At 32.7% G+C, this 25184-nt stretch overlaps 1 pseudogene; it reads left to right on the top strand.

The window, feature by feature from the left end:
- LOC133555748 (serotonin N-acetyltransferase-like) overlaps window positions 1-25184 on the top strand; it is a 446295-nt pseudogene that overhangs the window by 176788 nt on the left and 244323 nt on the right.

Raw genomic sequence — 25184 nt, 5'->3', positions numbered from 1 at the left:
AAATTCAAAATTCAACCGAAAAAAATTGAGGAAAACTAGCTAATTAGAATCTTTTTGAAAAAATTAAAAAAATAATTTATGGAACATCTTTAGTAATTTTTCCTGATTAAGATTATTTTTAAATTTTGATGACATGTTTTAAATAGGTTAAAATCCAATCTGCACTTTGTTAGAATATATAACAAATTGGACCAAGCTATATTTCTAACAAAGACAAATCATTATTTCTTCTAGACTTTCCAGAACAAACATTTTAAAAGAAATTCAAAAGACTATGAAATAAGATTCAAATTTGATTCTACAGATTTTCTACATTTGCCAGAATATATATTTTTTAATTTTAATCATAAGTTTGAAGAAATAATTCACAAATATTCTTCGTCGAAAAAACAAAAGCTAAAATTAAGAATTGAATTATTCTTTACAATAATAAAAAAAATACTTGAACATTGATTTAAATTGTCAGGAAAGAAGAGGAAGGAATTTAAAAGGTATATGTGTTTAAAAATCCTAAAATCATTTTTAAGGTTGTATTTTTTCTCTGAAATTGTCTTTCTGAAAGTTATAGGAAGCAAAGTAAAAAAAAAAAAAGATAATTTATTTAAACAAGTGAAGACCAAGTCTTTAAAATATTTTCTTGGATTTTCAAATTCTATTTGAGTTTTGTCTCTCTTAGAATTAAAAATGTCGAGCAAAGCGAGACCAGCTTGCTAGTAAATAAATAAAATTTAAAAAATAGAGGCAGCTCACTGGTAAGTGCTGCTATTTTTAGAGCAGGCCAGCGGGCTATTCATCTGGTCTTTACGGGCTACCTGGTGCCCGTGGGCACCGCGTTGGTGACCCCTGTGCTAGAGCAGTGCTTTTCAACCACTGTGAGATACAGTCTGGTGCGCTGTGGGAGTTTATGTCATTTCACCTATTTGGGTGAAAATATTTTTTTGCAAACCAGTAATTATAGTCTGCAAATAATGTGTCGTTTTTGAGTGTCGGTGCTGTCTAGAGCTCGGCAGAGTAACCATGTAATACTCTTTCATATCAGTAGGTGGCAGCCTTACATTTTCCATTAATGGCCTTAATCCATCTTATTTTCACCTCTGGATCTTTTGGAAACGGGCACTGTTTGAATGGTGGATCACAAACACATCTTCCTGAGTCAAAGTAACACTCATGAATGTCACACACATAGTTTGTTTCCATCTTGGGAGGACCTAAACGTTTTAATCTATACATAAATTAGATTTGTGAGTTTTGGAAAATTTTACAGTACGTATTACTCGCAGACTATACAAATTTATACTCATCAGCAGATGACTTGAAAATCTTAGCTGATAATATTGAAGAGGAAATGTTTAAACAAAAATTGTGGTTTGATATAAAAACATTATCTTTAAATTTGGAAAATACTATACTTATGTTATTCAGTTGATTAGCAAGATGGCGCCCCCCGTGGCTGACAACCCTTGCGTGGTCCTGATCGGCAAGACGTCAGGCCGCTACAGCACGCAAGCTGGTGGCAATTGTGGCTCTTCAACCCACTCTACCCTTGCGCCAACTTGCTCAGCCACAGGCTGAGATGCCAGCGCTGAGGTAAGATGACCCCCTTCTGACCCCTCTGCTAATTCTCGCCACAGCCCGTCCAAAGCTCAGTGGGCTCCCACACAAAGCCCTTCAAGTGCTGTACTGTTGAGCCGCACGGTGTCTGGCTGAGCTGCTGCTGGATAGAGTTGCATCCAAGTTGCCGCTTAATCAATCAACAATAAGACGGCCCTTTCCACGCCAACAAATTCAAGCAGGACCCTTTTGTGGGTTCTTCCGAGGGTGTCGTAGTCGTAATGGTTTGTACAGTCCTTTGAGACATTTGTGATTTAGAGCTATATAAATAAACATTGATTGATTGATTGATCATTGATTGACCAGAGGGGCACGACGACTATGGACACATTAAAATTGGCATGGCGGGTGCTGCCACCTTCTCCGTGCGCTATCACTCCAGAGCCCTCCCAGCATTCACCTTCCAAGTATCTGGACATATATCGATGCACAAGTGCAGTAGTATTAATGTAGAGGTGTACAAGTGCAGTAGTATTAATATAGAGATGTACAAGTGCAGTAGTATTAATGTATAGATGTACAAGTGCAGTGGTAATAATGTATAGATGTACAATTGCAGTAGTATTAATATATAGGTGTACAAGTGCAGTAGTATTAATGTATAGATGTACAAGTGCAGTGATAATAATGTATAGATGTACAATTGCAGTAGTATTAATGTATAAATGTACAAGTGCAGTAGCATTAATGTATAGATGTACAAGTGCAGTAGTATTAATGTATAGATGTACAAGTGCAGTAGTATTAATATATAGATGTGCAAGTGCAGTAGTATTAATGTATGGATGTACAAGTGCAGTAGTATTAATGCATAGATGTACAAGTGCAGTGGTATTAACATATAGATGTGCAAGTGCTGTAGTATTAATATATAGATGTACAAGCGCAGTAGTATTAATGTATAGATGTACAAGTGCAGTAGTATTAATGTATAGATGTACAAGTGCAGTGGTAATAATGTATAGATGTACAATTGCAGTAGTATTAATATATAGGTGTACAAGTGCAGTAGTATTAATGTATAGATGTACAAGTGCAGTGATAATAATGTATAGATGTACAATTGCAGTAGTATTAATGTATAAATGTACAAGTGCAGTAGCATTAATGTATAGATGTACAAGTGCAGTAGTATTAATGTATAGATGTACAAGTGCAGTAGTATTAATATATAGATGTGCAAGTGCAGTAGTATTAATGTATGGATGTACAAGTGCAGTAGTATTAATGCATAGATGTACAAGTGCAGTGGTATTAACATATAGATGTGCAAGTGCTGTAGTATTAATATATAGATGTACAAGCGCAGTAGTATTAATGTATAGATGTACAAGTGCGGTAGTATTAATGTATAGATGTGCACGTGCAGTAGTATTAATGTATAGATGTGCAAGTGCAGTAGTGTTAATGTATAGATGTACAAGTGCAGTAGTATTAATGTATGGATGTACAAGTGCGGTAGTATTAATATATAGATGTACAAGTGCAGTAGTATTAATGTATAGATGTACAAGTGCAGTAATATTAATATATTGATGTACAAGTGCAGTAGTATTAATGTATAGATGTACAAGTGCAGCAGTATTAATATATAGATGTACAAGTGCAGTAGTATTAATGTATAGGTGTACAAGTGCAGTAATATTAATATATTGATGTACAAGTGCAGTAGTATTAATGTAGAGATGTACAAGTGCAGTAGTATTAATGTATAGATGTACAAGTGCAGTAGTATTAATACATAGGTGTACAAGTGCAGTAGTATTAATGTATAGATGTGCAAGTGCAGTAGTATTAATGTATAGATGTACAAGTGCAGTAGTATTAATGTATAGATGTGCAAGTGCAGTAGTATTAATGTATAGATGTACAAGTGCAGTAGTATTAATGTATGGATGTACAAGTGCGGTAGTATTAATATATAGATGTACAAGTGCAGTAGTATTAATGTATAGATGTACAAGTGCAGTAATATTAATATATTGATGTACAAGTGCAGTAGTATTAATGTATAGATGTACAAGTGCAGCAGTATTAATATATAGATGTACAAGTGCAGTAGTATTAATGTATGGATGTACAAGTGCAGTAGTATTAATATATAGGTGTACAAGTGCAGTAGTATTAATGTAGAGATGTACAAGTGCAGTAGTATTAATGTATGGATGTACAAGTGCAGTAGTATTAATATATAGGTGTACAAGTGCAGTAGTATTAATGTAGAGATGTACAAGTGCAGTAGTATTAATATATAGGTGTACAAGTGCAGTAGTATTAATGTAGAGATGTACAAGTGCAGTAGTATTAATGTATAGATGTACAAGTGCAGTAGTATTAATATATAGGTGTACAAGTGCAGTAGTATTAATGTAGAGATGTACAAGTGCAGTAGTATTAATGTATAGATGTACAAGTGCAGTGATAATAATGTATAGATGTACAATTGCAGTAGTATTAATATATAGATGTACAAGTGCAGAAGTATTAATGTATAGATGTGCAAGTGCAGTAGTATTAATGTATAGATGTACAAGTGCAGTAGTATTAATGTATAGATGTACAATTGCAGTAGTATTAATATATAGATGTACAAGTGCAGTAGTATTAATGTATAGATGTACAAGTGCAGTAGTATTAATGCATAGATGCACAAGTGCAGTAGTATCAATGTATGGATGTACAAGTGCAGTAGTATTAATGTATAGATGTGCAATTGCAGTAGTATTAATGTATAGATGCTAAAGTGCAGTAGTATTAATGTATAGATGTACAGGTGCAGTAGTATTAATGTATGGATGTACAAGTGCAGTAGTATTAATGTATAGATGTACACGTGCAGTAGTATCGATGTATAGATGTACAAGTGCAGTAGTATTAATGTACAGATGTACAAGTGCAGTAGTATTAATGTATATATGTACAAGTGCGGTAGTATTAATGTATAGATGTACAAATGCAGTAGTATTAATATATAGATGTACAAGTGCAGTAGTATTAATGTATAGATGTACACGTGCAGTAGTATCGATGTATAGATGTACACGTGCAGTGATAATAATGTATAGATGTACAATTGCAGTAGTATTAATGTATAGATGTACAAGTGCAGTAGTATTAATGTATAGATATGCAAGTGCGGTAGTATTAATGTATGGATGTACAAGTGCAGTAACATTAATATATTGATGTACAAGTGCAGTAGTATTAATGTATAGATGTACAAGTGCAGTAGTATTAATATATAGATGTACAAGTGCAGTAGTATTAATGCATAGATGTACAAGTGCAGTAGTATTAATGTATAGATGTACAAGTGCAGTGGTATTAACATATAGATGTGCAAGTGCTGTAGTATTAATATATAGATGTACAAGCGCAGTAGTATTAATGTATAGATGTACAAGTGCGGTAGTATTAATGTATAGATGTGCACGTGCAGTAGTATTAATGTATAGATGTACAAGTGCAGTAGTATTAATGTATAGATGTACAAGCGCAGTAGTATTAATGCATAGATGTACAAGTGCAGTGGTATTAACATATAGATGTGCAAGTGCTGTAGTATTAATATATAGATGTACAAGCGCAGTAGTATTAATGTATAGATGTACAAGTGCGGTAGTATTAATGTATAGATGTGCACGTGCAGTAGTATTAATGTATAGATGTGCAAGTGCAGTAGTGTTAATGTATAGATGTACAAGTGCAGTAGTATTAATGTATGGATGTACAAGTGCGGTAGTATTAATATATAGATGTACAAGTGCAGTAGTATTAATGTATAGATGTACAAGTGCAGTAATATTAATATATTGATGTACAAGTGCAGTAGTATTAATGTATAGATGTACAAGTGCAGCAGTATTAATATATAGATGTACAAGTGCAGTAGTATTAATGTATAGGTGTACAAGTGCAGTAATATTAATATATTGATGTACAAGTGCAGTAGTATTAATGTAGAGATGTACAAGTGCAGTAGTATTAATGTATAGATGTACAAGTGCAGTAGTATTAATACATAGGTGTACAAGTGCAGTAGTATTAATGTATAGATGTGCAAGTGCAGTAGTATTAATGTATAGATGTACAAGTGCAGTGGTATTAATGTATAGATGTGCAAGTGCAGTAGTATTAATGTATAGATGTACAAGTGCAGTAGTATTAATGTATGGATGTACAAGTGCGGTAGTATTAATATATAGATGTACAAGTGCAGTAGTATTAATGTATAGATGTACAAGTGCAGTAATATTAATATATTGATGTACAAGTGCAGTAGTATTAATGTATAGATGTACAAGTGCAGCAGTATTAATATATAGATGTACAAGTGCAGTAGTATTAATGTATGGATGTACAAGTGCAGTAGTATTAATATATAGGTGTACAAGTGCTGTAGTATTAATGTATGGATGTACAAGTGCAGTAGTATTAATATATAGGTGTACAAGTGCAGTAGTATTAATGTGGAGATGTACAAGTGCAGTAGTATTAATATATAGGTGTACAAGTGCAGTAGTATTAATGTAGAGATGTACAAGTGCAGTAGTATTAATGTATAGATGTACAAGTGCAGTAGTATTAATATATAGGTGTACAAGTGCAGTAGTATTAATGTAGAGATGTACAAGTGCAGTGGTATTAATGTATAGATGTACAAGTGCAGTGATAATAATGTATAGATGTACAATTGCAGTAGTATTAATATATAGATGTACAAGTGCAGAAGTATTAATGTATAGATGTGCAAGTGCAGTAGTATTAATGTATAGATGTACAAGTGCAGTAGTATTAATGTATAGATGTACAATTGCAGTAGTATTAATATATAGATGTACAAGTGCAGTAGTATTAATGTATAGATGTACAAGTGCAGTAGTATTAATGCATAGATGCGCAAGTGCAGTAGTATCAATGCATGGATGTACAAGTGCAGTAGTATTAATGTATGGATGTGCAATTGCAGTAGTATTAATGTATAGATGCTAAAGTGCAGTAGTATTAATGTATAGATGTACAGGTGCAGTAGTATTAATGTATGGATGTACAAGTGCAGTAGTATTAATGTATGGATGTACACGTGCAGTAGTATCGATGTATAGATGTACAAGTGCAGTAGTATTAATGTACAGATGTACAAGTGCAGTAGTATTAATGTATATATGTACAAGTGCGGTAGTATTAATGTATAGATGTACAAGTGCAGTAGTATTAATATATAGATGTACAAGTGCAGTAGTATTAATGTATAGATGTACACGTGCAGTAGTATCGATGTATAGATGTACACGTGCAGTGATAATAATGTATAGATGTACAATTGCAGTAGTATTAATGTATAGATGTACAAGTGCAGTAGTATTAATGTATAGATATGCAAGTGCGGTAGTATTAATGTATGGATGTACAAGTGCAGTAATATTAATATATTGATGTACAAGTGCAGTAGTATTAATGTATAGATGTACAAGTGCAGTAGTATTAATATATAGATGTACAAGTGCAGTAGTATTAATGCATAGATGTACAAGTGCAGTAGTATTAATGTATAGATGTACAAGTGCAGTAGTATTAATGTATAGATGTACAGGTGCAGTAGTATTAATATATGGATGTACAAGTGCAGTAGTATTAATGTATAGATGCACAAGTGCAGTAGCATTAATGTATAGATGTACAAGTGCAGTAGTATCAATGTATAGATGTACAAGCGCAGTAGTATTAATATATAGATGTGCAAGTGCAGTAGTATTAATGTGTGGATGTACAAGTGCAGTAGTATTAATGTATAGATGTACACGTGCAGTAGTATTAATGTATAGATGTACAAGTGCAGTGGTATTAACATATAGATGTACAAGTGCAGTAGTATTAATATATAGATGTACAAGTGCAGTAGTATTAATGTATAGATGTACAAGTGCGGTAGTATTAATGCATAGATGTGCAGGTGCAGTAGTATTAATGTATGGATGTACAAGTGCTGTAGTATTAATGTATGGATGTGCAAGTGCAGTAGTATTAATGTATAGATGTACAAGTGCGGTAGTATTAACGTATGGATGTACAAGTGCAGTAGTATTAATATATAGATGTACAAGTGCAGTAGTATTAATGTATAGATGCACAAGTGCAGTAATATTAATATATTGATGTACAAGTGTAGTAGTATTAATGCATAGATGTACAAGTGCAGCAGTATTAATATATAGATGTACAAGTGCAGTAGTATTAATGTATAGATGTACAAGTGCAGTAGTATTAATGTATAGATGTACAAGTGCAGTAGTATTAATATATGGATGTACAAGTGCAGTAGTATTAATGTATAGATGCACAAGTGCAGTAGCATTAATGTATAGATGTACAAGTGCAGTAGTATCAATGTATAGATGTACAAGCGCAGTAGTATTAATATATAGATGTGCAAGTGCAGTAGTATTAATGTATGGATGTACAAGTGCAGTAGTATTAATGTATAGATGTACACGTGCAGTAGTATTAATGTATGGATGTACAAGTGCAGTGGTATTAATGTATGGATGTACAAGTGCAGTAGTATTAATGTATAGATGTACACGTGCAGTAGTATTAATGTATGGATGTACAAGTGCAGTGGTATTAACATATAGATGTACAAGTGCAGTAGTATTAATATATAGATGTACAAGTGCAGTAGTATCAATGTATAGATGTACAAGTGCGGTAGTATTAATGTATAGATGTGCAGGTGCAGTAGTATTAATGTATAGATGTACAAGTGCTGTAGTATTAATGTATGGATGTGCAAGTGCAGTAGTATTAATGTATAGATGTACAAGTGCGGTAGTATTAACGTATGGATGTACAAGTGCAGTAGTATTAATATATAGATGTACAAGTGCAGTAGTATTAATGTATAGATGCACAAGTGCAGTAATATTAATATATTGATGTACAAGTGTAGTAGTATTAATGTATAGATGTACAAGTGCAGCAGTATTAATATATAGATGTACAAGTGCAGTAGTATTAATGTATAGATGTACAAGTGCAGTAGTATTAATGTATAGATGCACAGGTGCAGTAATATTGATATATTGATGTACAAGTGCAGTAGTATTAATGTATAGATGTACAAGTGCAGCAGTATTAATATATAGATGTACAAGTGCAGTAGTATTAATGTATAGATGTACAAGTGCAGTAGTATTAATGTATAGATGTACAAGTGCAGTAGTATCAATGCATAGATGTACAAGTGCAGTGGTATTAATGTATAGATGTACAAGTGCAGTAGTATTAATGTGTCGATGTACAAGTGCAGTAGTATTAATATATAGATGCACAAGTGCAGTAGTATTAATGTATAGATGTACAAGTGCAGTAGTATTAATGTATAAATGTACAAATGCAGTAGTATTAATATATAGTTGTACAAGTGCAGTAGTATTAATGTATAGATGTACACGTGCGGTGGTATTAATGTATAGATGTACACGTGCAGTAGTATTAATGTATAGATGTACAAGTGCAGCAGTATTAATGTATAGATGTACAATTGCAGTAGTATTAATGTAGAGATGCACAGGTGCAGTAGTATTAATGTATAGATGTACAAGTGCAGTAGTATTAATGTATGGATGTACAAGTGCAGTAGTATTAATGCATGGATGTACAAGTGCAGTGGTATTAATATATAGATGTACAAGTGCAGTAGTATTAATGTATAGATGTACAAGTGCAATAGTATTAATGTATAGATGTACAAGTGCAGTAGTATTAATGTATAGATGTACAAGTGCGGTAGTATTAATGTAGAGATGCACAAGTGCAGTAGTATTAATGTATAGATGTACAAGTGCAGTAGTATTAATGTATGGATGTACACGTGCAGTAGTATTAATGTACAGATGTACAAGTGCAGTAGTATTAATGTATAGATGTACAAGTGCAGTAGTATTAATGTAGAGATGCACAAGTGCTGTAGTATTAATGTATAGATGTACAAGTGCAGTAGTATTAATGTATGGATGTACACGTGCAGTAGTATTAATGTACAGATGTACAAGTGCAGTAGTATTAATGTATAGATGTACAGGTGCAGTAGTATTAATGTAGAGATGCACAAGTGCTGTAGTATTAATGTATAGATGTACAAGTGCAGTAGTATTAATGCATGGATGTACACGTGCGGTGGTATTAATGTATAGATGTACACGTGCAGTAGTATTAATGTATAGATGCACAAGTGCAGTAGTATTAATGTATAGATGTACAAGTGCAGTGGTATTAATGTATAGATGTACACGTGCAGTAGTATTAATGTATAGATGTACAAGTGCAGCAGTATTAATGTATAGATGTACAATTGCAGTAGTATTAATGTAGAGATGCGCAGGTGCAGTAGTATTAATGTATAGATGTACAAGTGCAGTAGTATTAATGTATGGATGTACAAGTGCAGTAGTATTAATGTATAGATGTACAAGTGCAATAGTATTAATGTATAGATGTACAAGTGCAGTAGTATTAATGTATAGATGTACAAGTGCGGTAGTATTAATGTAGAGATGCACAAGTGCAGTAGTATTAATGTATAGATGTACAAGTGCAGTAGTATTAATGTATGGATGTACACGTGCAGTAGTATTAATGTGCAGATGTACAAGTGCAGTAGTATTAATGTATAGATGTACAAGTGCAGTAGTATTAATGTAGAGATGCACAAGTGCTGTAGTATTAATATATAGATGTACAAGTGCAGTAGTATTAATGTATAGATGTACAAGTGCAGTAGTATTAATGTATAGATGTACAAGTGCAGTAGTATTAATGTATAGATGCACAAGTGCAGTAGTATTAATGTATAGATGTACAGGTGCAGTAGTATTGATGTAGAGATGTACAAGTGCAGTGGTATTAATGTATAGATGTACAATTGCAGTAGTATTAATGTAGAGATGTACAAGTGCAGTAGTATTAATGTAGAGATGTACGAGTGCCATAGTATTAATGCATACATGAAGTACAAATGCAGTAGTATTAATGTATGAAAGTACAAGTGCTTTAGTATTAATGTAGAGATGCGCAAGCGCAGTAGTATCAATGTAGGAATAAACAAGTGCAGTAGTATTAATTTGTGGAAGTACAAGTGCAGTAGTATTAATGTAGAGATGTACAAGTGCAGTAGTATTAATGTAGAGATGTACGAGTGCCATAGTATTAATGCATACATGAAGTACAAATGCAGTAGTATTAATGTATGAAAGTACAAGTGCTTTAGTATTAATGTAGAGATGTGCAAGCGCAGTAGTATTAATGTAGAAATGCACAAGTGCAGTAGTATTAATGTGTGGAAGTACAAGTGCAGTACTATTAATGTAGAGATGCACAAGTGCAGTAGTATTAATGTTTAGATGTACAAGTGCAGTAGTATTAATGTATAGATGTACATGTGCAGTAATATTAATATATTGAAGTACAAGTGCAGTAGTATTAATGTATAGATGTACAAGTGGAGTAGTATTCATGTATAGATGTACAAGTGCAGTAGTATTAATATATAGACGTACAAGTGCAGTAGTAGTAATGTATAGATGCACAAGTGCAGTAGTATTAATGTGTAGATGTACAAGTGCAGGAGTATTAATATGTAGATGTACAAGTGCAGTAGTATTAATGTATAGATGTACAAGTGCAGTAGTATCAATGCATAGATGTACAAGTGCAGTGGTATTAATGTATAGATGTACAAGTGCAGTAGTATTAATGTGTCGATGTACAAGTGCAGTAGTATTAATATATAGATGTACAAGTGCAGTAGTATTAATGTATAGATGTACAAGTGCAGTAGTATTAATGTATAAATGTACAAATGCAGTAGTATTAATATATAGTTGTACAAGTGCAGTAGTATTATTGTATAGATGTACACGTGCAGTAGTATTAATGTATAGATGTACAAGTGCAGCAGTATTAATGTATAGATGTACAATTGCAGTAGTATTAATGTAGAGATGCACAGGTGCAGTAGTATTAATGTATAGATGCACAAGTGCAGTAGTATTAATGTATGGATGTACAAGTGCAGTAGTATTAGTGTATAGATGTACAAGTGCAGTAGTATTAATGTATAGATGTACACGTGCAGTAGTATTAATGCATGGATGTACACGTGCAGTGGTATTAATGTATAGATGTACACGTGCAGTAGTATTAATGTATAGCTGTACAAGTGCAGTAGTATTAATGTATAGATGTACAAGTGCAGTAGTATTAATGTATAGATGTACACGTGCAGTAGTATTAATGTATAGATGTACAAGTGCAGCAGTATTAATGTATAGATGTACAATTGCAGTAGTATTAATGTAGAGATGCACAGGTGCAGTAGTATTAATGTATAGATGCACAAGTGCAGTAGTATTAATGTATGGATGTACAAGTGCAGTAGTATTAGTGTATAGATGTACAAGTGCAGTAGTATTAATGTATAGATGTACAAGTGCAGTAGTATTAATGCATGGATGTACAAGTGCAGTGGTATTAATATATAGATGTACAAGTGCAGTAGTATTAATGTATAGATGTACAAGTGCAATAGTATTAATGTATAGATGTACAAGTGCAGTAGTACTAATGTATAGATGTACAAGTGCAGTAGTATTAATGTAGAGATGCACAAGTGCAGTAGTATTAATGTATAGATGCACAAGTGCAGTAGTATTAATGTATGGATGTACACGTGCAGTAGTATTAATGTACAGATGTACAAGTGCAGTAGTATTAATGTATAGATGTACAAGTGCAGTAGTATTAATGTAGAGATGCACAAGTGCTGTAGTATTAATATATAGATGTACAAGTGCAGTAGTATTAATGTATAGATGTACAAGTGCAGTAGTATTAATGTATGGATGTACAAGTGCAGTAGTATTAATGTATAGATGTACAAGTGCGGTAGTATTAATGCATGGATGTACAGGTGCAGTAGTATTGATGTAGAGATGTACAAGTGCAGTGGTATTAATGTATAGATGTACAATTGCAGTAGTATTAATGTAGAGATGTACAAGTGCAGTAGTATTAATGTAGAGATGTACGAGTGCCATAGTATTAATGCATGCATGAAGTACAAATGCAGTAGTATTAATGTATGAAAGTACAAGTGCTTTAGTATTAATGTAGAGATGCGCAAGCGCAGTAGTATCAATGTAGGAATAAACAAGTGCAGTAGTATTAATGTGTGGAAGTACAGGTGCAGTACTATTAATGTAGAGATGCACAAGGGCAGTAGTATTAATGTATAGATGTACAAGTGCGGTAGTATTAATGTGTAGATGTACATGTGCAGTAATATTACTATATTGATGTGCAAGTGCAGTAGTATTAATGTATAGATGTACAAGTGCAGTAGTATTAATGTATAGATGTACAAGTGCAGTAGTATTAATGCATGGATGTACAAGTGCAGTAGTATTAATATATGGATGCACAGGTGCAGTAGTATTAATGTGTAGATCTACAAGTGCAGTAGTATTAATGTATAGATGTACAAGTGCAGTAGTATTATTGTATAGATGCGCAAGTGCAGTGGTATTAATGTATAGATGTACAAGTGCAGTAGTATTAATATATGGATGTACAAGTGCAGTGGTATTAATATATAGATGTACAAGTGCAGTAGTATTAATGAATAGATGTACAAGTGCAGTAGTATTAATGTATAGATATACAAGTGCAGTAGTATTAATGTATAGGTGTACAAGTGCAGTAATATTAATATATTGATGTACAAGTGCAGTAGTATTAATGTATAGATGTACAAGTGCAGTAGTATTGATATATAGATGTACAAGTGCTGTAGTATTAATGTATAGATGTACAAGTGCCGTAGTATCAATGTATAGATGTACAAGTGCAATAGTATTAATGTATAGATGTACAGGCGCAGTAGTATTAATGCATAGATGTACAAGTGCAGTAGTATTAATGTATAGCTGTACAAGTGTGGTAGTATTAATGTATATGTGTACGCGTGCAGTAGTATTAATGTATAGATGTACACGTGCAGTAGTATTGATATACAGATGTACAAGTGCAGTAGTATTAATGTATAGAAGTACAAGTGCAGTAGTATTAATATATGGATGTACAAGTGCAGTAGTATTAATGTATGGATGTACAAGTGCAGCAGTATTAATATATGGATGCACAAGTGCAGTAGTATTAATGTATAGATGTACAAGTGCAGTAGTATTAATGTATGGATGTACAGGTGCAGTGGTAATGATGTATAGATGTACAAGTGCAGTAGTATTAATGTATAGATGTAGAAGTGCAGTAGTATTGATGTAGAGATGTACAAGTGCAGTAGTATTAATGTATAGATGTACAAGTGCAGTTGTATTAATGTATAGATGTACAATTGCAGTAGTATTAATGTAGAGATGTACAAGTGCAGTAGTATTAATGTAGAGATGTACAAGTGCAGTAGTATTAATGTAGAGATGTACGAGTGCCATAGTATTAATGCATACATGAAGTACAAATGCAGTAGTATTAATGTATGAAAGTACAAGTGCTTTAGTATTAATGTAGAGATGTGCAAGCGCAGTAGTATTAATGTAGAAATGCACAAGTGCAGTAGTATTAATGTGTGGAAGTACAAGTGCAGTACTATTAATGTAGAGATGCACAAGTGCAGTAGTATTAATGTTTAGATGTACAAGTGCAGTAGTATTAATGTATAGATGTACATGTGCAGTAATATTAATATATTGAAGTACAAGTGCAGTAGTATTAATGTATAGATGTACAAGTGGAGTAGTATTCATGTATAGATGTACAAGTGCAGTAGTATTAATGTATAGATGTACATGTGCAGTAATATTAATATATTGAAGTACAAGTGCAGTAGTATTAATGTATAGATGTACAAGTGGAGTAGTATTCATGTATAGATGTACAAGTGCAGTAGTATTAATGTATAGATGTACAAGTGCAGTAGTATTAATGTATAGATGTACAAGTGCAGTAGTATTAATGTATAGATGTACTAGTGCAGTAGTATTAATGTATAGATGTACAAGTGGAGTAGTATTCATGTATAGATGTACAAGTGCAGTAGTATTCATGTATAGATGTACAAGTGCAGTAGTATTAATGTATAGATGTACCAGTGCAGTAGTATTAATGTATAGATGTACACATGCAGTAGTATTAATATATAGATGTGCAAGTGCAGTAGTATTAATGTGTCGATGTAAAAGTGCAGTTGTAATAATGTATAGATGTGCAAGTGCAGTAGTATTAATGTATGGATGTACAAGTGCAGTAATATTAATATATTGATGTACAAGTGCAGTAGTATTAATGTATAGATGTACAAGTGCAGTAGTATTAATATATAGACGTACAAGTGCAGTAGTATTAATGTATAGATGCACAAGTGCAGTAGTACTAATGTATGGATGTACAAGTGCAGTAGTATTAGTGTATAGATGTACAAGTGCAGTAGTATTAATGTATAGATGTACAAGTGCAGTAGTATTAATGCATGGATGTACAAGTGCAGTGGTATTAATATATAGATGTACAAGTGCAGTAGTATTAATGTATAGATGTACAAGTGCAATAGTATTAATGTATAGATGTACAAGTGCAGTAGTACTAATGTATAGATGTACAAGTGCAGTAGTATTAATGTAGAGATGCACAAGTGCAGTAGTATTAATGTATAGATGTACAAGTGCAGTAGTATTAATGTATGGATGCACACGTGCAGTAGTATTAATGTACAGATGTGCAAATGCAGTAGTATTAATGTATAGATGTACAAGTGCAGTAGTATTAATGTAGAGATGCACAAGTGCTGTAGTATTAATGTATAGATGTACAAGTGCAGTAGTATTAATGCATGGATGTACACGTGCGGTGGTATTAATGTATAGATGTACACGTGCAGTAGTATTAATGTATAGATGCACAAGTGCAGTAGTATTAATGTATAGATGTACAAGTGCAGTGGTATTAATGTATAGATGTACACGTGCAGTAGTATTAATGTATAGATGTACAAGTGCAGCAGTATTAATGTATAGATGTACAATTGCAGTAGTATTAATGTAGAGATGCGCAGGTGCAGTAGTATTAATGTATAGATGTACAAGTGCAGTAGTATTAATGCATGGATGTACAAGTGCAGTGGTATTAATATATAGATGTACAAGTGCAGTAGTATTAATGTATAGATGTACAAGTGCAATAGTATTAATGTATAGATGTACAAGTGCAGTAGTATTAATGTATAGATGTACAAGTGCGGTAGTATTAATGTAGAGATGCACAAGTGCAGTAGTATTAATGTATAGATGTACAAGTGCAGTAGTATTAATGTATGGATGTACACGTGCAGTAGTATTAATGTGCAGATGTACAAGTGCAGTAGTATTAATGTATGGATGTACAAGTGCAGTAGTATTAATGTAGAGATGCACAAGTGCTGTAGTATTAATATATAGATGTACAAGTGCAGTAGTATTAATGTATAGATGTACAATTGCAGTAGTATTAATGTAGAGATGCGCAGGTGCAGTAGTATTAATATATAGATGTACAAGTGCAGCAGTATTAATGTATAGATGTACAATTGCAGTAGTATTAATGTAGAGATGCGCAGGTGCAGTAGTATTAATGTATGGATGTACAAGTGCAGTAGTATTAATGCATGGATGTACAAGTGCAGTGGTATTAATATATAGATGTACAAGTGCAGTAGTATTAATGTATAGATGTACAAGTGCAATAGTATTAATGTATAGATGTACAAGTGCAGTAGTATTAATGTATAGATGTACAAGTGCGGTAGTATTAATGTAGAGATGCACAAGTGCAGTAGTATTAATGTATAGATGTACAAGTGCAGTAGTATTAATGTATGGATGTACACGTGCAGTAGTATTAATGTGCAGATGTACAAGTGCAGTAGTATTAATGTATGGATGTACAAGTGCAGTAGTATTAATGTAGAGATGCACAAGTGCTGTAGTATTAATATATAGATGTACAAGTGCAGTAGTATTAATGTATAGATGTACAAGTGCAGTAGTATTAATGTATAGATGTACAAGTGCAGTAGTATTAATGTATAGATGCACAAGTGCAGTAGTATTAATGTATAGATGTACAGGTGCAGTAGTATTGATGTAGAGATGTACAAGTGCAGTGGTATTAATGTATAGATGTACAATTGCAGTAGTATTAATGTAGAGATGTACAAGTGCAGTAGTATTAATGTAGAGATGTACGAGTGCCATAGTATTAATGCATACATGAAGTACAAATGCAGTAGTATTAATGTATGAAAGTACAAGTGCTTTAGTATTAATGTAGAGATGCGCAAGCGCAGTAGTATCAATGTAGGAATAAACAAGTGCAGTAGTATTAATTTGTGGAAGTACAGGTGCAGTACTATTAATGTAGAGATGCACAGGGGCAGTAGTATTAATGTATGGATGTACAAGTGCGGTAGTATTAATGTGCAGATGCACATGTGCAGTAATATCACTATATTGATGTGCAAGTGCAGTAGTATTAATATATAGATGTACAAGTGCAGTAGTATTAATGTATAGATGTACAAGTGCAGTAGTATTAATGCATGGATGTACAAGTGCTGTAGTATTAATGTAGAGATGCACAAGTACAGTGGTATTAATGTATAGATGTGCAGGTGCAGTAGTATTAATGTATAGATGTACAAGTGCAGTAGTATTAATGTATGGATGTACAAGTGCAGTGATATTAATATATTGATGTACAAGTGCAGTAGTATTAATGTATAGATGTACAAGTACAGTAGTATTAATATATAGACGTACAAGTGCAGTAGTAGTAATGTATAGATGCACAAGTGCAGTAGTATTAATGTGTAGATGTACAAGTGCAGGAGTATTAATATGTAGATGTACAAGTGCAGTAGTATTAATGTATAGATGTACAAGTGCAGTAGTATCAATGCATAGATGTACAAGTGCAGTGGTATTAATGTATAGATGTACAAGCGCAGTAGTATTAATGTGTCGATGTACAAGTGCAGTAGTATTAATATATAGATGTACAAGTGCAGTAGTATTAATGTATAGATGTACAAGTGCAGTAGTATTAATGTATAAATGTACAAATGCAGTAGTATTAATATATAGTTGTACAAGTGCAGTAGTATTATTGTATAGATGTACACGTGCAGTAGTATTAATGTATAGATGTACAAGTGCAGCAGTATTAATGTATAGATGTACAATTGCAGTAGTATTAATGTAGAGATGCACAGGTGCAGTAGTATTAATGTATAGATGCACAAGTGCAGTAGTATTAATGTATGGATGTACAAGTGCAGTAGTATTAGTGTATAGATGTACAAGTGCAGTAGTATTAATGTAGAGATGTACACGTGCAGTAGTATTAATGCATGGATGTACACGTGCAGTGGTATTAATGTATAGATGCACACGTGCAGTAGTATTAATGTATAGCTGTACAAGTGCAGTAGTATTAATGTATAGATGTACAAGTGCAGTAGTATTAATGTATAGATGTACACGTGCAGTAGTATTAATGTATAGATGTACAAGTGCAGCAGTATTAATGTATAGATGTACAATTGCAGTAGTATTAATGTAGAGATGCACAGGTGCAGTAGTATTAATGTATAGATGCACAAGTGCAGTAGTATTAATGTATGGATGTACAAGTGCAGTAGTATTAGTGTATAGATGTACAAGTGCAGTAGTATTAATGTATAGATGTACAAGTGCAGTAGTATTAATGCATGGATGTACAAGTGCAGTGGTATTAATATATAGATGTACAAGTGCAGTAGTATTAATGTATAGATGTACAAGTGCAATAGTATTAATGTATAGATGTACAAGTGCAGTAGTACTAATGTATAGATGTACAAGTGCAGTAGTATTAATGTAGAGATGCACAAGTGCAGTAGTATTAATGTATAGATGCACAAGTGCAGTAGTATTAATGTATGGATGTACACGTGCAGTAGTATTAATGTACAGATGTACAAGTGCAGTAGTATTAATGTATAGATGTACAAGTGCAGTAGTATTAATGTAGAGATGCACAAGTGCTGTAGTATTAATATATAGATGTACAAGTGCAGTAGTATTAATGTATAGATGTACAAGTGCAGTAGTATTAATGTATGGATGTACAAGTGCAGTAGTATTAATGTATAGATGTACAAGTGCGGTAGTATTAATGTATGGATGTACAGGTGCAGTAGTATTGATGTAGAGATGTACAAGTGCAGTGGTATTAATGTATAGATGTACAATTGCAGTAGTATTAATGTAGAGATGTACAAGTGCAGTAGTATTAATGTAGAGATGTACGAGTGCCATAGTATTAATGCATGCATGAAGTACAAATGCAGTAGTATTAATGTATGAAAGTACAAGTGCTTTAGTATTAATGTAGAGATGCGCAAGCGCAGTAGTATCAATGTAGGAATAAACAAGTGCAGTAGTATTAATGTGTGGAAGTACAGGTGCAGTACTATTAATGTAGAGATGCACAAGGGCAGTAGTATTAATGTATAGATGTACAAGTGCGGTAGTATTAATGTGTAGATGTACATGTGCAGTAATATTACTATATTGATGTGCAAGTGCAGTAGTATTAATGTATAGATGTACAAGTGCAGTAGTATTAATGTATAGATGTACAAGTGCAGTAGTATTAATGCATGGATGTACAAGTGCAGTAGTATTAATATATGGATGCACAGGTGCAGTAGTATTAATGTGTAGATCTACAAGTGCAGTAGTATTAATGTATAGATGTACAAGTGCAGTAGTATTATTGTATAGATGCGCAAGTGCAGTGGTATTAATGTATAGATGTACAAGTGCAGTAGTATTAATATATGGATGTACAAGTGCAGTGGTATTAATATATAGATGTACAAGTGCAGTAGTATTAATGAATAGATGTACAAGTGCAGTAGTATTAATGTATAGATATACAAGTGCAGTAGTATTAATGTATAGATGTACAAGTGCAGTAATATTAATATATTGATGTACAAGTGCAGTAGTATTAATGTATAGATGTACAAGTGCAGTAGTATTGATATATAGATGTACAAGTGCTGTAGTATTAATGTATAGATGTACAAGTGCCGTAGTATCAATGTATAGATGTACAGGTGCAATAGTATTAATGTATAGATGTACAGGCGCAGTAGTATTAATGCATAGATGTACAAGTGCAGTAGTATTAATGTATAGCTGTACAAGTGTGGTAGTATTAATGTATATGTGTACGCGTGCAGTAGTATTAATGTATAGATGTACACGTGCAGTAGTATTGATATACAGATGTACAAGTGCAGTAGTATTAATGTATAGAAGTACAAGTGCAGTAGTATTAATATATGGATGTACAAGTGCAGTAGTATTAATGTATGGATGTACAAGTGCAGCAGTATTAATATATGGATGCACAAGTGCAGTAGTATTAGTGTATAGATGTACAAGTGCAGTAGTATTAATGTATGGATGTACAGGTGCAGTGGTAATGATGTATAGATGTACAAGTGCAGTAGTATTAATGTATAGATGTAGAAGTGCAGTAGTATTGATGTAGAGATGTACAAGTGCAGTAGTATTAATGTATAGATGTACAAGTGCAGTTGTATTAATGTATAGATGTACAATTGCAGTAGTATTAATGTAGAGATGTACAAGTGCAGTAGTATTAATGTAGAGATGTACAAGTGCAGTAGTATTAATGTAGAGATGTACGAGTGCCATAGTATTAATGCATACATGAAGTACAAATGCAGTAGTATTAATGTATGAAAGTACAAGTGCTTTAGTATTAATGTAGAGATGTGCAAGCGCAGTAGTATTAATGTAGAAATGCACAAGTGCAGTAGTATTAATGTGTGGAAGTACAAGTGCAGTACTATTAATGTAGAGATGCACAAGTGCAGTAGTATTAATGTTTAGATGTACAAGTGCAGTAGTATTAATGTATAGATGTACATGTGCAGTAATATTAATATATTGAAGTACAAGTGCAGTAGTATTAATGTATAGATGTACAAGTGGAGTAGTATTCATGTATAGATGTACAAGTGCAGTAGTATTAATGTATAGATGTACATGTGCAGTAATATTAATATATTGAAGTACAAGTGCAGTAGTATTAATGTATAGATGTACAAGTGGAGTAGTATTCATGTATAGATGTACAAGTGCAGTAGTATTAATGTATAGATGTACAAGTGCAGTAGTATTAATGTATAGATGTACAAGTGCAGTAGTATTAATGTATAGATGTACAAGTGCAGTAGTATTAATGTATAGATGTACAAGTGGAGTAGTATTCATGTATAGATGTACAAGTGCAGTAGTATTCATGTATAGATGTACAAGTGCAGTAGTATTAATGTATAGATGTACCAGTGCAGTAGTATTAATGTATAGATGTACACATGCAGTAGTATTAATATATAGATGTGCAAGTGCAGTAGTATTAATGTGTCGATGTAAAAGTGCAGTTGTAATAATGTATAGATGTGCAAGTGCAGTAGTATTAATGTATGGATGTACAAGTGCAGTAATATTAATATATTGATGTACAAGTGCAGTAGTATTAATGTATAGATGTACAAGTGCAGTAGTATTAATATATAGACGTACAAGTGCAGTAGTATTAATGTATAGATGCACAAGTGCAGTAGTACTAATGTATGGATGTACAAGTGCAGTAGTATTAGTGTATAGATGTACAAGTGCAGTAGTATTAATGTATAGATGTACAAGTGCAGTAGTATTAATGCATGGATGTACAAGTGCAGTGGTATTAATATATAGATGTACAAGTGCAGTAGTATTAATGTATAGATGTACAAGTGCAATAGTATTAATGTATAGATGTACAAGTGCAGTAGTACTAATGTATAGATGTACAAGTGCAGTAGTATTAATGTAGAGATGCACAAGTGCAGTAGTATTAATGTATAGATGTACAAGTGCAGTAGTATTAATGTATGGATGTACACGTGCAGTAGTATTAATGTACAGATGTACAAGTGCAGTAGTATTAATGTATAGATGTACAAGTGCAGTAGTATTAATGTAGAGATGCACAAGTGCTGTAGTATTAATATATAGATGTACAAGTGCAGTAGTATTAATGTATAGATGTACAAGTGCAGCAGTATTAATGTATAGATGTACAAGTGCAGTGGTATTAATGTATAGATGTACAAGTGCGGTAGTATTAATGTATGGATGTACAGGTGCAGTAGTATTGATGTAGAGATGTACAGGTGCAGTGGTATTAATGTATAGATGTACAATTGCAGTAGTATTAATGTAGAGATGTACAAGTGCAGTAGTATTAATGTAGAGATGTACGAGTGCCATAGTATTAATGCATGCATGAAGTACAAATGCAGTAGTATTAATGTATGAAAGTACAAGTGCTTTAGTATTAATGTAGAGATGCGCAAGCGCAGTAGTATCAATGTAGGAATAAACAAGTGCAGTAGTATTAATGTGTGGAAGTACAGGTGCAGTACTATTAATGTAGAGATGCACAAGGGCAGTAGTATTAATGTATAGATGTACAAGTGCGGTAGTATTAATGTGTAGATGTACATGTGCAGTAATATTACTATATTGATGTGCAAGTGCAGTAGTATTAATGTATGGATGTACAAGTGCAGTAGTATTAATGTATAGATGTACAAGTGCAGTAGTATTAATGCATGGATGTACAAGTGCAGTAGTATTAATATATGGATGCACAGGTGCAGTAGTATTAATGTATAGATCTACAAGTGCAATAGTATTAATGTATAGATGTACAAGTGCAGTAGTATTATTGTATAGATACGCAAGTGCAGTGGTATTAATGTATAGATGTACAAGTGCAGTAGTATTAATATATGGATGTACAAGTGCAGTGGTATTAATATATAGATGTACAAGTGCAGTAGTATTAATGAATAGATGTACAAGTGCAGTAGTATTAATGTATAGATATACAAGTGCAGTAGTATTAATGTATAGATGTACAAGTGCAGTAATATTAATATATTGATGTACAAGTGCAGTAGTATTAATGTATAGATGTACAAGTGCAGTAGTATTGATATATAGATGTACAAGTGCTGTAGTATTAATGTATAGATGTACAAGTGCCGTAGTATCAATTAATAGATGTACAAGTGCAATAGTATTAATGTATAGATGTACAGGCGCAGTAGTATTAATGCATAGATGCACAAGTGCAGTAGTATTAATGTATAGCTGTACAAGTGTGGTAGTATTAATGTATATGTGTACGCGTGCAGTAGTATTAATGTATAGATGTACACGTGCAGTAGTATTGATATACAGATGTACAAGTGCAGTAGTATTAATGTATAGAAGTACAAGTGCAGTAGTATTAATATATGGATGTACAAGTGCAGTAGTATTAATGTATGGATGTACAAGTGCAGCAGTATTAATATATGGATGCACAAGTGCAGTAGTATTAATGTATAGATGTACAAGTGCAGTAGTATTAATGTATGGATGTACAGGTGCAGTGGTAATAATGTATAGATGTACAAGTGCAGTAGTATTAATGTATAGATGTAGAAGTGCAGTAGTATTGATGTAGAGATGTACAAGTGCAGTAGTATTAATGTATAGATGTACAAGTGCAGTTGTATTAATGTATAGATGTACAATTGCAGTAGTATTAATGTAGAGATGTACAAGTGCAGTAGTATTAATGTAGAGATGTACAAGTGCAGTAGTATTAATGTAGAGATGTACGAGTGCCATAGTATTAATGCATACATGAAGTACAAATGCAGTAGTATTAATGTATGAAAGTACAAGTGCTTTAGTATTAATGTAGAGATGTGCAAGCGCAGTAGTATTAATGTAGAAATGCACAAGTGCAGTAGTATTAATGTGTGGAAGTACAAGTGCAGTACTATTAATGTAGAGATGCACAAGTGCAGTAGTATTAATGTTTAGATGTACAAGTGCAGTAGTATTAATGTATAGATGTACATGTGCAGTAATATTAATATATTGAAGTACAAGTGCAGTAGTATTAATGTATAGATGTACAAGTGGAGTAGTATTCATGTATAGATGTACAAGTGCAGTAGTATTAATGTATAGATGTACATGTGCAGTAATATTAATATATTGAAGTACAAGTGCAGTAGTATTAATGTATAGATGTACAAGTGGAGTAGTATTCATGTATAGATGTACAAGTGCAGTAGTATTAATGTATAGATGTACAAGTGCAGTAGTATTAATGTATAGATGTACAAGTGCAGTAGTATTAATGTATAGATGTACAAGTGCAGTGGTATTAATGTATAGATGTACAAGTGGAGTAGTATTCATGTATAGATGTACAAGTGCAGTAGTATTCATGTATAGATGTACAAGTGCAGTAGTATTAATGTATAGATGTACCAGTGCAGTAGTATTAATGTATAGATGTACACATGCAGTAGTATTAATATATAGATGTGCAAGTGCAGTAGTATTAATGTGTCGATGTAAAAGTGCAGTTGTAATAATGTATAGATGTGCAAGTGCAGTAGTATTAATGTATGGATGTACAAGTGCAGTAATATTAATATATTGATGTACAAGTGCAGTAGTATTAATGTATAGATGTACAAGTGCAGTAGTATTAATATATAGACGTACAAGTGCAGTAGTATTAATGTATAGATGCACAAGTGCAGTAGTATTATTGCATATATGTACAAGTGCAGTAGTATTAATGTATAGATGTACAAGTGCAATAGTATTAATGTATAGATGTACAAGTGCAGTAATAAAAATGCATCGATGTACACGTCCAGCAGTATTAATGTATAGATGTACACATGCAGTAGTATTAATGTATGGATGTACGCGTGCAGTAGTATTAATGTATGGATGCACGCGTGCAGTAGTATTAATGTATAGATGTACAAGTGCAGTAGTATTAATGTATGGATGTACAAGTGCAGCAGTATTAATATATAGATGCACAAGTGCAGTAGTATTAATGTATAGATGTACAAGTGCAGTAGTATTAATGTATAGATGTACAAGTGCAGTAGTATTAATATATAGATGTACAGGTGCAGTAGTATTAATGTATAGATGTACAAGTGCAGTAGTATTGATGTATAGATGTACAAGTGCAGCAGTATTAATGTATAGATGTACAAGTGCAGTAGTATTGATGTATTGATGTACAAGTGCAGTAGTATTAAAACATACATGAAGTACAAAGGCAGTAGTATTAATGTATGAAAGTACAAGTGCTTTAGTATTAATGTAGAGATGCGCAAGCGCAGTAGTATTAATGTGTGGAAGTACAAGTGCAGTAGTATTAATGTAGAGATGCACAAGTGCTGTAGTATTAATGTATTGATGTACAAGTGCAGTAGTATTAATGTATAGATGTACATGTGCAGTAATATTAATATATTGATGTACAAGTGCGGTATTATTAATGTATAGATGTACAAGTGCAGTAGT

This window comes from Nerophis ophidion, linkage group LG07 (genome assembly GCF_033978795.1).
Source record: "Nerophis ophidion isolate RoL-2023_Sa linkage group LG07, RoL_Noph_v1.0, whole genome shotgun sequence".
In the NCBI taxonomy this organism is placed as follows: domain Eukaryota; kingdom Metazoa; phylum Chordata; class Actinopteri; order Syngnathiformes; family Syngnathidae; genus Nerophis; species Nerophis ophidion.
This window is presented reverse-complemented; position numbering and strand designations above follow the sequence as displayed.